Here is a 14,292-nt window from a genome sequence, read left to right as displayed (position 1 = left end):
TATCCCTAATAAAATTGTTAAAATTCTAGGACAAACAATGAGGAAGTTCTTTTGGAGTGGTGTGGAGGAGGAAGAGAAGCAACCCTTATTGTCCTAGGAAAGGATATTCAATCAAAAAGATTTGGGGGAGATGGTTTACATGATTGGCATTTGATAAATATTGCCTTAGCTACTATGCTAGTTTGGAGTATTTATAAATGCTCTGATCAACTCTGGGTGAGGATCCTTTGGGAAAAGTGGCTGGACTCACCTAAACTAGAAAGGATATTAACCATTAGAAATCCACCTATAGGATCAGCTATATGGAATTTTGTGGTTTTGTGTAGATCTATTATAATAAATCATATTCTATGGTTGGTGGGCAATGGGGAGAAATCAAATTTTTGGGAGGACTCGTGGAATAGTTACCCTTCCTTTGTTGATAACCTAAGGTTTGAACATATAAGGAGGATTTTATTGCAACTATGGGGGGTGAAAGTTACAAACTATTTGACTCAAGTGGAGGGGCTTGACTGGAAGTGGAAATGTTATGAAGGAGATAATTTATCTTATCAGTAGAAGGAACTCTTGAGAAACATTGTTTCAAAGGGAGGTGTGTAAAACATATGGGGAGGATAAGGTTTTCTAGTATGCATCTTCAAATGGAGATTACTTGGTTAAATTAGGCAATGGTCTACTCTCCTTTGGAAAAATTAATGAATTTAAGGGGGCTGATTTATGTTGGAATCAAGATTGTTACCTAAGGCTAGAACATTCACATGGTTAGTAATGTAGGGACACCTATTTATAGATGATCAAAGGAGGAAGTATGGCTTTCCTAGGCCAAGTAGATGTGTTATGTATAAACATGGAGTAGAGATGATGGATCATATTCTCCTAAATTGCTCCTTTGATCAGGAAATGTGGAGTAGAGTGATAAGGAATCTGAATTGGCAAGGTCCATGGTTAAATTCAGTGAGAGATTTCTTTGTCAATTAGCCAAGGTCAACCACCAAATCTATGTTGTCAAACATATGGTTTATGGCTCCCTCAATTTTCATTTGGGAAATTTGGAAGGAGGGGAATAGGTGCATTTTTCAATGGAAGGAAGAGTCTGTTGAACACATCAAATTTAGGGTTGTTTATTCAATTAAAGAGTTTTTTTCTATATCCACTTTCAGGAGTGAGATAAAACAAATAGGCTTCACTAAAATTAATAGTCATATTCAAAGACTTTGGCCAAGGATTAGGATTAAAAAAGAGGGCTACTTCACTCAAGAGAGTAAGTGGGTTCCTATGGAAAAGATTTGTTGGGTTGCTTTCGAGAAGGGATTGTTTAAAGTTAAATTTGATGTGGTGGGTAGGGGAAATCTGGATCCTTCAAGGGTAGGGGTGATTATTCCAGATTGGAAAGGGTAAACTATAGCTTTGGCAGCAAAGAAGATTGAGAAGGGCACAAATAATATGGTAAAATCAAGGCAACTCTAATTGCAATCCAATGTGCAAAATCTTTGGGGATTCGAAATATGCACCTAGAAGGTGATTTGATGGTAGTGATAGAAGCTATCAGGGTAAACCAAATTCATGCTTGAGACTTGGTTAATTTTCTACAAAAAATTAGATATGTTTTGGATAGTTTTGAAGATTTTAGACTTAGCCATGTAAAAATGCAAGGTAATCATGAGGCAAATGTATTGTCAAAATGGGAAACAAATTTTAAAGCTATAGAGAATTGGGAATTTGAAAGATTTGAAAATAAAGGTTAGGGGATCTAATAAGGGACCATGCACTTACATGTGCAAAAATTATTCCTTTATGCTTTCAGATGCAATAATTTTTCATGATGATAAGGTAATGATTTTTATTCAGTTGGTGGCAAAGCTTTTGTGCAAACTAACATGACATTGAATGATCTAAAGGATAAATTAAGTGTGAGTTGGATCATTATATATTGAGAATTAGGAAGTATTGATAAGGCCAATTTCTTTTTAGGGTGGTTTGAAGGTTTGGTTCTATAGAGGTGAAGGAAGAATGATGGAGCCTACTTTCACTTTTCAAACTTGAAAAGAAGAAAGTTCTATTTGGACCAATGACAAACCATAGGCTTAAATTTCTCTTAAAGTGCCCATCACTAGGAGTAATGGAGACTATTAAGGAGACTCTAGGGCTTCTTTTCTAGGATTTGAAACACCACTGGAAGGTGAATATAGACATAATGATAATGATAATGGCATGGGGACTAGAATTGAATGAGAAAGAGGCTACAATATTGTGGGTGATGAACTCACTTTTTCTCCGTGACCTGATTATAGGTCTGGACTCTTTGGTAGAATGGATAAACACCAAGATTTGGCTTTGATTATAGTGAATGTTTTGTGAACTGGAAGAAGGGGTGTATATAGGGTATTATTCTTTCCTTTGGTGGCCGTGTGTTATGATTAAAAAGCTTATAAACAATGCATGGTAGCCACTCGATAGGAGTTGAAGCTAGAGATTCAACAATTTTAGAAGGAACAGGAAAAGAAGGCATTATTCTTTCTGATGGTTATTCCTCATCATCATTGCTCTGTAATTTTGCGATGCTAAATGATGAGGGTAAAGATTTTTTACCTAGAGGCATAACTGGTGAAGGGTTGGGTGTGGTTTTTGTTTTTTAGGGTTGAATTGATGTCAAGGAAGGGTTGAAGAGATGGAGTATTTTCTAAATTTTTGGCTTTCCATTTTGAAAGAAAGAGTGTTGGTAAATTGAAAGTTTGAAAATTGAATGATAAAAGGTTTTTTGTGCTTACCTAGTAAAAAAAGTGAGGGTTAGGAGTGTTTTGAAACCAAGGAAGTAGCAATAGGAGTAGGCAAGTGAAGCAGTGTAGGATGGAAATAGATATTTTTGGGAAGGAATGCAAAGTTTGGGTTTCAAACTAGTGCAAGGATGGATGACAATTTTTGCAACATACAGTTGAAGGCCCGAGAACATGATGTATAAAATGTATATGGCTAATTCTTTTCTAAGCCATTTTCAAACTTTCTAATTAAGGAGATATAGTTGTCTAGGTGTAGTAATATAGTAGGATGTATGGGATTTGTATTTAGTTGATGTGGCCCAAGATATGAGGACCACTTTCCTAATGTATTTGGTTTTTAGATATTAATAAAATATTATTTTCACCAACCAAAAAAAAATTGTCGTGTGAGAAAAGAAAATTGCTTGAGGGAAACCAATTCGAGGAAGGATGAACTTTTCATGAGCCCTAATAATATTTTTTTAATCTAACTTGAGATTAAGTGATGCTAACTTCAATAGGAACTCCTTAAGATCGAGGAAGCCTTCAAACACCAATGTTGTTTATGTCATATAATCTAACAATAAAAAATAAGAGTAGGAAAGTTGTGATGACAACAACAAAATAATGAACACTACTTAAACAACCTAATATTCATTTGAGTACCCATAATCTTTATTTGGTATATATATATATATATATAATTTAATCTATTAATATTTTTATAATATTAAAATAATAAAAAATATATGTTATCAATATAATCAAATTAAAATATACTATTGATCATGTATCACAATAATTAATATAAAAATATGTTAAACTATATATATATATATATATATATTTGATCAACCTTACTAATATTCTAATATTATCATTAATAGGAAATAAACCCCAATCTAATGTTGAGAGTTGCAAGTATGGTAAGGTGCCAAACGGGGGGGAATGAATTAGTCCTTAAGTATATCACACTTAAAACACTTTCTTTCTTTTTAACTGGTGACCAACTTAAGTATTTTAATTGATAGTGTTTCTTAGTACACCAATAGTTAATGAATTTCTAATAATAAAAATAAAACAATTAATCCATAAACTTGAAATGCATAACACAATGATTTTGGTATCATAGGACCCTTGGTCAAAGGGAAAAACTATGGTGGGGATGATAGCCACAACTCATCACTACAGTAACAAGGTGCTTGATTAAATTTTTTACAATAATATCATCTTCTGAATGACTAAAATTAGTTAAAAGTGTCTAATACCCTACTAAGAGTATTAAGAGTCCTATTATAGACTACTTTGTTAAGCAATTTTTTCCCACTCTCACAATGTTCACCCGATTAAAGGATTTACATAATGACCTCAAAATAGAACTACAAAATCTTGTTAAAGACCACCTTGTTAAAGGATTTCATAATATTTTTTATTAACAATTTAGGAATAAACAATAAGATGTTGGTTTGTATTTTCCATTCCTATGCTTGATAAGTTTGTTGCATCAATTGTTCATCCTTCAATAGCTTGTTGCTCAAACTTGTCACCAATAGCTTCTGCTCTATCCCTTCATTGATAGTTGTACATACCAATACTCTCCTTCTGATCACCATCATCTCTTTCTTTTCTTATGTCATGTTGCTTTACCATTTTCATTTACTAGCCTAATTAGGGCTTCTAGAATCTTCCATATGCTTCCCTTGACCTCTTGTTTCCTTTTCACATTGATATATCTTTAACTTCTTTGATATGTCAATTCTAGTTATGTGTTTAATGCCACTTTCCTAACTTATAAAAGATTTAACATAAAACATAATATAAAGTTTTGACCAACAATGCAAACTTATATAAATCATACCAACAGGGTTGTAGTATTTTGTCCAAAGTAACAATCTCCCCATTTGGCATTGGTTGAAAAACTATATATGTATAATTCCAATTCAAAATTCTTGTATGTGACTACTCCCCTTTCATCATAGCCTTAAATCCATTATTCACTATCTTCTTCTCCACTTATCCTTTCTTCTTCTCCCCATTTGACAACAATGTCAAAGGTATCAAAAATTGATTCAACCTTTATTTTCCTAACTCTTTGTACTTCATTGTGTTTGATGTATCCATCATTAAAGTGTTCCATTTGTCTAGTAAATTTGATATGCTTGCTATATGACCTTTGACCTTAATGATTTGTTCAAGAGTATCTACATTATTTTTGATTTATAGTTCATCTAAGAATTCATCTATTAGATACATTTGTTGTTGTATAAGATTCATATAGAATGATAACTTGTAAGCATCATTGTCTATATTATCAACCATTAATACAATTGTTTGTGTATTTTTTAATCCTTTTGCTATTGTATTTTCCAAATTACTTCATTTCTCTAATAAAAATTCAATAACTTTAGCTAGTTTATCCTTATCAGTTCATTGGTGTAGCTTTGTGGGCAAATCCTCCTTAATAGGTTGATCATTTCCTATTGTCTTTAAAAACATTTGTAACTATTTTCCACTTCCTAGCTTCTTTTTGATCTTTACCTCTAGTAGTAAATTAGATAATGCATTAATGTTCACTTGATTGTTCTTGTTCTTTTCCTATCTTCTAGCTTACTCAAAAAATCTACTCTTTCTTACAATCTCTTTTCATATATCTTCCTATCTTTATGATGTTGCTCTATATAGGGTCTTTTCAATATCTTTAACTCAACTCTATTATTGATTTCTTCATCTTCATTCTCTTCTTCTCTTTTCCTTTTTCCTATGACTTCTGTAATTTGTGTCATATCTTGTAATATCCTTGCAACTTGCACTTCCAAGGATTCATTATTCTCTAGCACATTTTCTACTTTATCTCCATGTCCATGCTCAGTACCCATTTCTCTGATAGTGGTAGTCTTGTTGGTATCTCTTGTTTCTACTTCATTTTTTTCTATGGTCATTTCATTGTTTCCTTCTGCACTTACTTTTTCAAATTTCTCGCTCTCCTTTTCTTCATTTCTTTCACTTAGTTCTTCATATCCCTATGGCTCTTATTTTGATTCTTCTTCTAACTTTGTACTTTATATGATCTCATACTCACTTTTCAATTCCTCAAGGTTGTCTTCAATAGTAAAATCAATATGCTCACCAAGTTGTTTGCTTAGATCATAAATGGTTCTAATTGGTAGCTCTTGTTTTGTGGTAGTGTCCATGATATAAAAAATGACATTCCACATTCTCTTGCTATCATTGTCAACATCTTCAATCATACCCACTAGGATTTTGGCCTTTCTATAGTTGATAGAAAACTTCTTCTCATGCCCTTCCAATACCCTATCTATTTCTTCAACTGATAGACCTAGCTTCACCAAATATAACATTTTTTGTAACTTTCTCTTTCCAAAAATTTGGATTATGCCACTTGACTAAGATTCTATCATATAGCTCTATTGGAATTTTACCTTCTAACTTACTCAGATAGTATGAAAACTTGTGCATAGAATATATTATAGCTTCCTCAATTACTAACTTTTTTTCTTGACTCCATTTTCTAAATATGTAGTTCGAGATAGTTCTAATACCTCCATACTTCTTCATGTCTTGTGACAATTCTTCAACAGTTCTATCTAGTCTTCTTGTTGGTTGTCACAGAACTAGTTATGTTTCTACTCTCTTCCTTTTTTTCTTGACTCTAATCTTCCTATGGTCTGACACCTTATTCTTCTTTTTTCTTGTATTCTCACTGACCTTGTTAGTCTCATTTGTTTGTGCTCTACAATTTTATTTTCTTTCTTTATTTTTGCATATATGGATGGTATATTATCAATAGTCTTCTTCCTTCTACTTCCTTCCCCTTTGGACTTATTTTCTTCCATGATAATTCTCTTGTAATTCTCTTAATATGTTCCAAATCTCTCAGTTCCTTTATCCTTTTCTTTAGCCAATAATTACACGATTATCAGTTCAAGATCAACATTTGATACTTCATAGCCAAATTCTATTACCCATACCATTCTAGGCTCTACAACTTTTACAATGCATGAATGTGTACTTACTAGAAAACATATTTCCTTTTTATATTTGTTCATCGCTTGTGATACAATTTGATTTATTTTGTTCATTTTCTCTTGTATCTTCTTAAAGTGAAACCACATTAAATTATTGTAATTTATCCCTAATATTTTAGTAAATCTATTCATTTGGTACGCAATTGGTTGACCAGCTAACCAATTCACACTTCCTATACTAGGAAAATAATCTTGCACACAAAATATATATTGATCAATAGACATTCATACCTTAATTGTTGTTTCTTGATCTTATGTAGATTCATCATTAGTTGATCTCTCAACATCTCACACAAGTCCAACTTTATGCCTTTGAAAATATTTCATAAGCCAGCTATATGGCTCCTTTAGGCATCTTGTCAATTTTCTCAACATGACAGATCTTGTAGATAATCACCAAAGAAGTGGACCTTACATCTTTGTCTTTAATCCTTCTTGCATCAAATGTGTTCTAATCTTGTCTATACCTAACCACTCCATCAATCTAAATTTTAGGGTTCAGTTCTTTTTCACATTTACAACCATTACTTTAATCACATGACAATACTTATGATTTCGTTAGTAATTTCCACTTTTCCATTCTCTAGTCATAGGTATTCTCCATGCATCCTACTAAGTAGAGTTTTAATCCATTCTTGATCAAGATTTTTATTTAGATGGATGATATGTGCTAGTCTGAATTAATCATTTTGTGCCTCCTTGGTCTTGAATAGTTCTTCATACGACAGTTCAATTTCCTTATTTCTAAACTCAATTTTCTTATTGTGAAGATATCTACACACATTTTTTGTCAATAGTGCTCCATATGGTATTATTGACAAGGCTCCACCTCCAGCTAGGTCTTTAGATTTTAGCAAAAAAATATTGTACTCTAGATCTTCTTCATCAGATCTTTGTATCAACATATTTTTTCTTCCATATTGCTCACTTTTCTGATCATAATCTCATTTCTTTTGCTAATGGACTTGCTTCTTTTTTGTTTTTACACACTTGTTTTTTTTTATATGTAAATTTTGAGAGGCATTGCCCTTACTTATACTCTAATGATTATTGTACCAAAAGTATTAAATTCTCACCGAAAATAACTAATTTTCCTTTTACCAATAAACCAAAAAAATTGCTTTTCCAATTACTAAGATATACCTATAAACATTATTTTATTTTTTCTTTTCGGGACTTTATAAATAATCAAACATAGTTTTGTGTACCAACTAGATGCTTACTAAATTAAATTGTAGTTAAAATTACCATGTCATTTAGAAAGGGTTCCTCGGTAGTAGTAGTTTCTTCACCTTTCCTCACCCATATTCTTTGCATTTCATTCATCACTTGTTCCTTGTCTACAATTCCTCTTCCTTTTCCAATTTTATTGCTTCCATCATTACACATATACTAGTAATTGTAGGTGCAATGTCCATATTGTGAAAAAAGTAGCATGGAATCTTTAATTATCTCTAAGGACATGATATTCATGATCTACACTTAGAATTTATATTTCTCTTTCCTTTGCATTGATAACACTTCACAAGTTTAGTTCCAAAGTCCTCTGGAAAATATTCAATCCTTCTATTTGTTAGTAATTTTGATTTGTATGTCTTTTCCTTATGACCATACTAATTGCATTTGTAATACTAGTTTTTGAAATTGCTTATTGTTCTCCTGTTATTTGTTCCTATCATGCATTCATGAGTTTTTTGTCCATACATATTGCACTTATAAAAGTAACCATTGAATGACATCTTTCTTACTCTTGTTTCATATTTGTTCATGCATATATACTTTGTATGATTATACTCTCCACAATAGTGACAGATGTATGCACCCTAAAATGGTCGCCTAGACTATGGACCCCCATTCTTCAATTTATCAATTTCCTTAATCAATTTATCAATTTCTCGAATCAATGCATTGTAATGTTTTATTAAATCAATTAAAATCATTTTACTTGATCAAATTACAATTAATTTAATTTTTTTAATATTTCCTAAGGTTTGATCATCTTATTCTAAATCTTATTTAATTAAAGGAAAACTTATATTTTAATTAAATAAAATAGCTCCTATTTAATTAAAAGAAAACCTACCTTTTAATTAAATAAATAAAATCCTCACTTAAATATCTCTTTGTGATAAAAAAAAAGAAAAAAAAGGAAATAAATTAAATTAAATAAATCATTTTTCTCTACACTTGAATGCACACATATCTAAGTGGGATTCCCTAATTTCCACTTTCCACTTTCTTTTCAAACACTCCTCTTTTCTCATTAGTGGAATTTTGTCTCACATGGATCAAACTCTATTATCCTATATTGGTTGTGAGAAGCCTCCCACATCCACAATTGACTATATAAGAAACCCTCTCCTTCTCATAAGAAGAAAAAGGAATAAGAGAAAGAAAGAAGAAGAATATAGGTTATATGCTATAGTATTTGTTATGCTGCAGGTTTGGAAATCAATTTTGCAGAAGGAGTTTGAGCATTAGGGTTTGGACATTGGAGCTTCATTGCAACTTCTCTCTTCTTTTCTTCTTCTCTCATGCATCCATGGCTTCCATCATTAGGTTTCATCCTTGCATTTTCATATTAGTGTAGAGTCATATTTGTTTTAGATTATTATTGCATTATTATTTCCTTTCATATTTAAATTTCCTTTCTTGCATTGCTTTGAATTGTTATCATTTAGATTAGCTTGCATCTTCATTTGCATGGATGTTCGATGATCATAGAGACTAGAATTCTTATTTTTCCTCTTTGAATCTCTCATTTTATGGTGTACTTGCATAGGCACAAACTAGGTCAAACTAAGGGCCTTCATTACAAACCCTTGCACTCCATGAATAAAGAGCTATGGATCACCATTTGGGATCTCATTCTTGAGCAATATTGGATATAATGATTCATAGAAGTGTGCCAACATTTTAGCACACAATAGACAATATGATGGTTCACTCAATCTTTGTCTTTTGTCATTGATTTCTTAGAATTCTATGACTCTTCTTTCTCTTTTGAAATATTTTTGATGGGGATCTTGTTGGCTAATAGTAGATCCTTTTGCTTTACTAATAGTCTATCTAGTTCCAACATCTTTTCTTTAAATTTTGTAAGTCTGACAATCACTTCCTTTTCAACTTTCAATTAATTACTCAGAACATGGTTTTTATTTTAGTCTTTCATTTTTATTTTCAAGATTTTGACTTCTTTCACTGATTTTGTTGATTAGACCATTTTGATCTTGTAGATCACTTTGTTGTCTCTCAATAACTAGGTCCTTTCTAATCATTATCTCTAGAGCATCTTGATACTTTATTTCAACATCACTTTTCTCATTTTTAAGAGTTGTCACTTTGTCTAGTAGTTCAATCAATCTGATGGCTTTAACTTCTTTGTCTTTTTTCATCAAACTAATTAGTTCTTTTAGTTCTTTATTCTTCTCAAGTAGCTCTTTTATTACAACATTTGCTTCCTCATAATTTACACTTCCTTCTAATAGTTTACCTAAATCATCCAGACTCATATGTAGCTTTTTCAATAAGTTCCTTCCATTTCGCAAGTGAGGCTCTTAGTTTGTCTTTTAATTCAAAAATATGTTAATTTACATCTTTCAGGCTTCTTCAAACTCTCTCTAATACTTATAGCTAGTCATTGTCCCTATTCACTCAAGTTGTTAAAATTTCCTCTACGAACTAGTAGCAATGATACCAATTTTTTTTATAGCTACAAGTATGGTAAGGTACTGGGAGGGGTATGAATCAATACCTTAAGTATATCAAACTTAAATGCTTTTTTTTAAACCAATATCCAACTTAAGTAATTTAACCGATAGTGTTTCTTAGTATATCAATAGTTAGTGAACTTATAACAATAAAAACAAAATAATCAAGCCATAAACTTAAAACACTTAACACACATATTTTGGTATCATAGAAAACCATTGGTCTAAGGGGAAAAGTGTAGCGAGGATGGTATCCAAAGCTCATCATTGTAGTAATAAAGTGTTTGGTGAAAAGCTTTACAATATTGTCATCTTCTGAATGATTGCACTCTTTTAAAAGTGTCTAATACCCTACTAAGAGTATCAAGTGTCCTATTACATACTACTTTGTTAAGAGATTTTATCCCACTCTTGCAGTGTTCACCTCATTAAAGGATTTACATAATGAGTTCAAAATGGAACTACAAAGTTTTGTTAAAGACCACCTTGTTAAAGGATTTCATGATCTTGTTGATTAACTTTTTAGGAATAAATAACAAGATATTGACCAATATTTTTATTTTCTCTACTTGATAGGTCTGTTGCTCGAAATGTTCATCTTCTGATAGCCTATTGCTCAAACTTGTCATAGATAACTTCTTCTCTATCCCTTCACCGATAACTATTCATACTAATATCATTTTTGATAGCTTCTTCTCTATCCTCTCTCCTTCTAATCACCATCATCTCTTTCTTTTCTTATCTCATGTTTCTTTACCATTTGCACTTGCTAACCTAACTAGAGTTTCTAAAATCTTCCATATGCTTCCCTTGATCTCCTATTTCCTTTTTACACTAGTATATATTTAACTTCTCAGATACACCGACTCTAGTTATGTAACCAATAACATCCTTTACTCTGATAACACTTGCCTAACTTATAAAACATGTCACACAAAAAATAATATAAATTTTTGACCAACAATGACAAATTATAACACTCATACCAATATGGTTGTAGGATTTTGTTCAAAGTAACATCTAACATGCCAATTCTATTAAATCCAATGGATGTCATGCCAACATGAGGTTCAACTTTTCATAGAGGTCATGACAGTATGATGACCTATTTATGCAGGGTCCCGATGTCTCATTAGCATCATCAAGAAAATAAAGTGTGAGTATTGTCATTCAATAACCATCGAGTGGGTGTTTTGGAGACATTCAATCCTATATAGACTTGCGAGAAAAATTTAGGAGGTCATTTGGCATGGCTCATGACAAGGGGCATCTTACTCACCACATGTTTGAGGTAACTCATATCGAAATCTATTACATTGAAGAAAATAGCAATTTACATACATAAAAGTAGCAACCTAAAATGCTACAAATGAAGCAATCTACTAGCTCTGACATGGTTTGTAGAATGTTGCATAACCAAAGTCCACCATGTAGCATTAAGAGGAGGATGTAGAACAACTATGGAAGAAAGGATGAATGAATTATAAACTCCCTCACATTCCAACCACTATGCTATGTAGACTACAAGGGAAGATAGGAGAGTATTAGATTTCAACTCATCTATGTGGGATGAAGATCAATTGTCATGCAATCCTACATACTATTATAAGTAAGGGTAAAATGTAAGTATGGTTTATTTACTTTAAATACATATCAATTCAAATAAAATGTTTATAAAGTTAAAAAATATTTATGATAATGTTTTAGATTACGGTAAAAATAGGTTTTGAAGGAACCCCAAAACCCTTTCACATCCTCAAAAAGGAAAAAGCAAGATAGCCATCAGGAAAAGAGTCTTTAAACCTACTAGAAGTAGCATCAAAATCAGGTTTTACAGGGACTTGAAACCACTTACATAGTTCAAATAAAGTACCCAGGTTTTACAAGGACCTGGAACCTCCAATATAGCTTTAAACTAGAAACCAAAAAATAGGACCAAACACAGGAACTAGATATAACAACTAGCAAAAGGGACCTAAACAGGAATCCAACCAAAAAAGAAGACCCAAAGAAACTATTGCAGTTTCGTGATCATCTTAACTGTCTCCTTACCAATCATAGCCGTTTCCTAGATGGAGTTAGTGACCGAAGAAGCAACAAAAATCAAGGCTTTCTTCCTCGAACTCTATCTTGTCCTCTTGCTAGGACCCTCCAAAGATATGGTTCCTTCATTTTCTCTTTTGAGTAGGCTCACCACAGTAGCACAGATGCTTGAAGTAACCTGCTCCATTTTTGTTCCACTTTCCTTGATAAGCATTCTAAGATTCTGCTCATAATCCTTAAGTTTTTTTGGGATGTCTCCCATTTACACCTCCAAGTGTTTGATAATAGCTCGGTCAACCTCCTGGTTATGTTGCAAAGTTTCCACTTTCTTCTTCAACCCCATTATTTCATTATAAATCCAAGAATTGACTTGGAGGAAAGAATTAGCTTTAAGTTTGGCAGAATGCAGGAAGGAAAGCTTGGTTTCCCTCTCCAAGGAGTCACCCGCGTCTTCAGCAATGGCATGTGGTGGGGACACAACTTTATCAATTTGTTCCTCCCCATCCAACGGCTCCTCCTCTCCAGTCTCCACAGGGTCATGTTGACTAGGGACCTCCTTATCTTGTCCCTCGGTCTCCTTTGCAGGAGTGGAAGCCTTCCCCATGTTTTCCTCCTCACTCATAATGGTTGGGTCATCAATTAAATTATCCTTATCTTTATCACCTACCCCAGACATAGTCTGAGTACCCTCATTATTAGACTTGCTCTGTTCTAAGTTATCCTCAGTTGTTTCTTCCTTTATCCCTTTCTCATTTTTGCCTTTCGTTCCTGGATAACCTTCTAGGTTAGAGCTAAACTCCCCAACATCTGTCGCTTCCTCTTCCTCTGGGACATCCTTATCTGAGCCTTTAGTACTCTCTACCTCAGTATCCTCTTCAACAATTTATCTTCGAGAGCTAGAGGGACATATTTATGATAATGTTATTATGGACCAAATTTATAATAAGAATATGATAATAAAATTTCTTAGAGAATAGAGATGATATTAATACTATTATCATTATTAGACAAACTAAATTGTTATTATTATCAAGTATTTAAGAAGAGGATTCTAATAGTCTAATTAATATTATTAATGATTTATGGATAAATCCATAAGAGTTATTGTAGTATCCACATAGTGGATAGGGAGTGTACAAAGGGGGAGGAGTAAATTACTCATGTTGGGACAAGAGAACCCCATATAAGTCATGTCCAAACTCGAGAAACTATAAATCTACCATCCATGATGGGATTTGATATATGGGGATTACGAATGTTATCCAAATTTACTAATAGTATTTAGTGATGATATTTACAAGTTAATTTTAAATACAATTAGTTCTCCCAAGAATTAAATTCTAAAAGATTCCATTTACTTTCAAGGATCATTATAAATTGGCCTAGTAGAAGGGGTCATTACACAAAGAATGTCCCTAATATTACTCCTCAAAAATTTGTTGCTGACACAATTTTGTTTGGGAAAAGTATGATAGAAGAAGCTAAAAACTTCAAAAACATATTATTAAAATATCCTAAGGCTTCAAGTCAAATAGTTAATGATGCTAAGTCAAGAATTCTTAAACACTATTTCGTCCTCAACAAAACTTGAAATTTGCAATTTTCTTGGTTTTCAAACAAGAAGTTTTCCTTGTAAATATTTAGGTATATATTTAGATAAAGAAACAAGGGTTAATCATTTGTAGGAGCCGATAACTAATAAGCTTAGCTCAAATATGGAAAATTAGAAGGGACGAT

This window comes from Cupressus sempervirens, chromosome 11 (genome assembly GCF_028749045.1).
Source record: "Cupressus sempervirens isolate cs-2001-9-10 chromosome 11, ASM2874904v1, whole genome shotgun sequence".
NCBI lineage: Eukaryota > Viridiplantae > Streptophyta > Pinopsida > Cupressales > Cupressaceae > Cupressus > Cupressus sempervirens.
Note: the sequence above shows the minus strand (reverse complement) of the source record.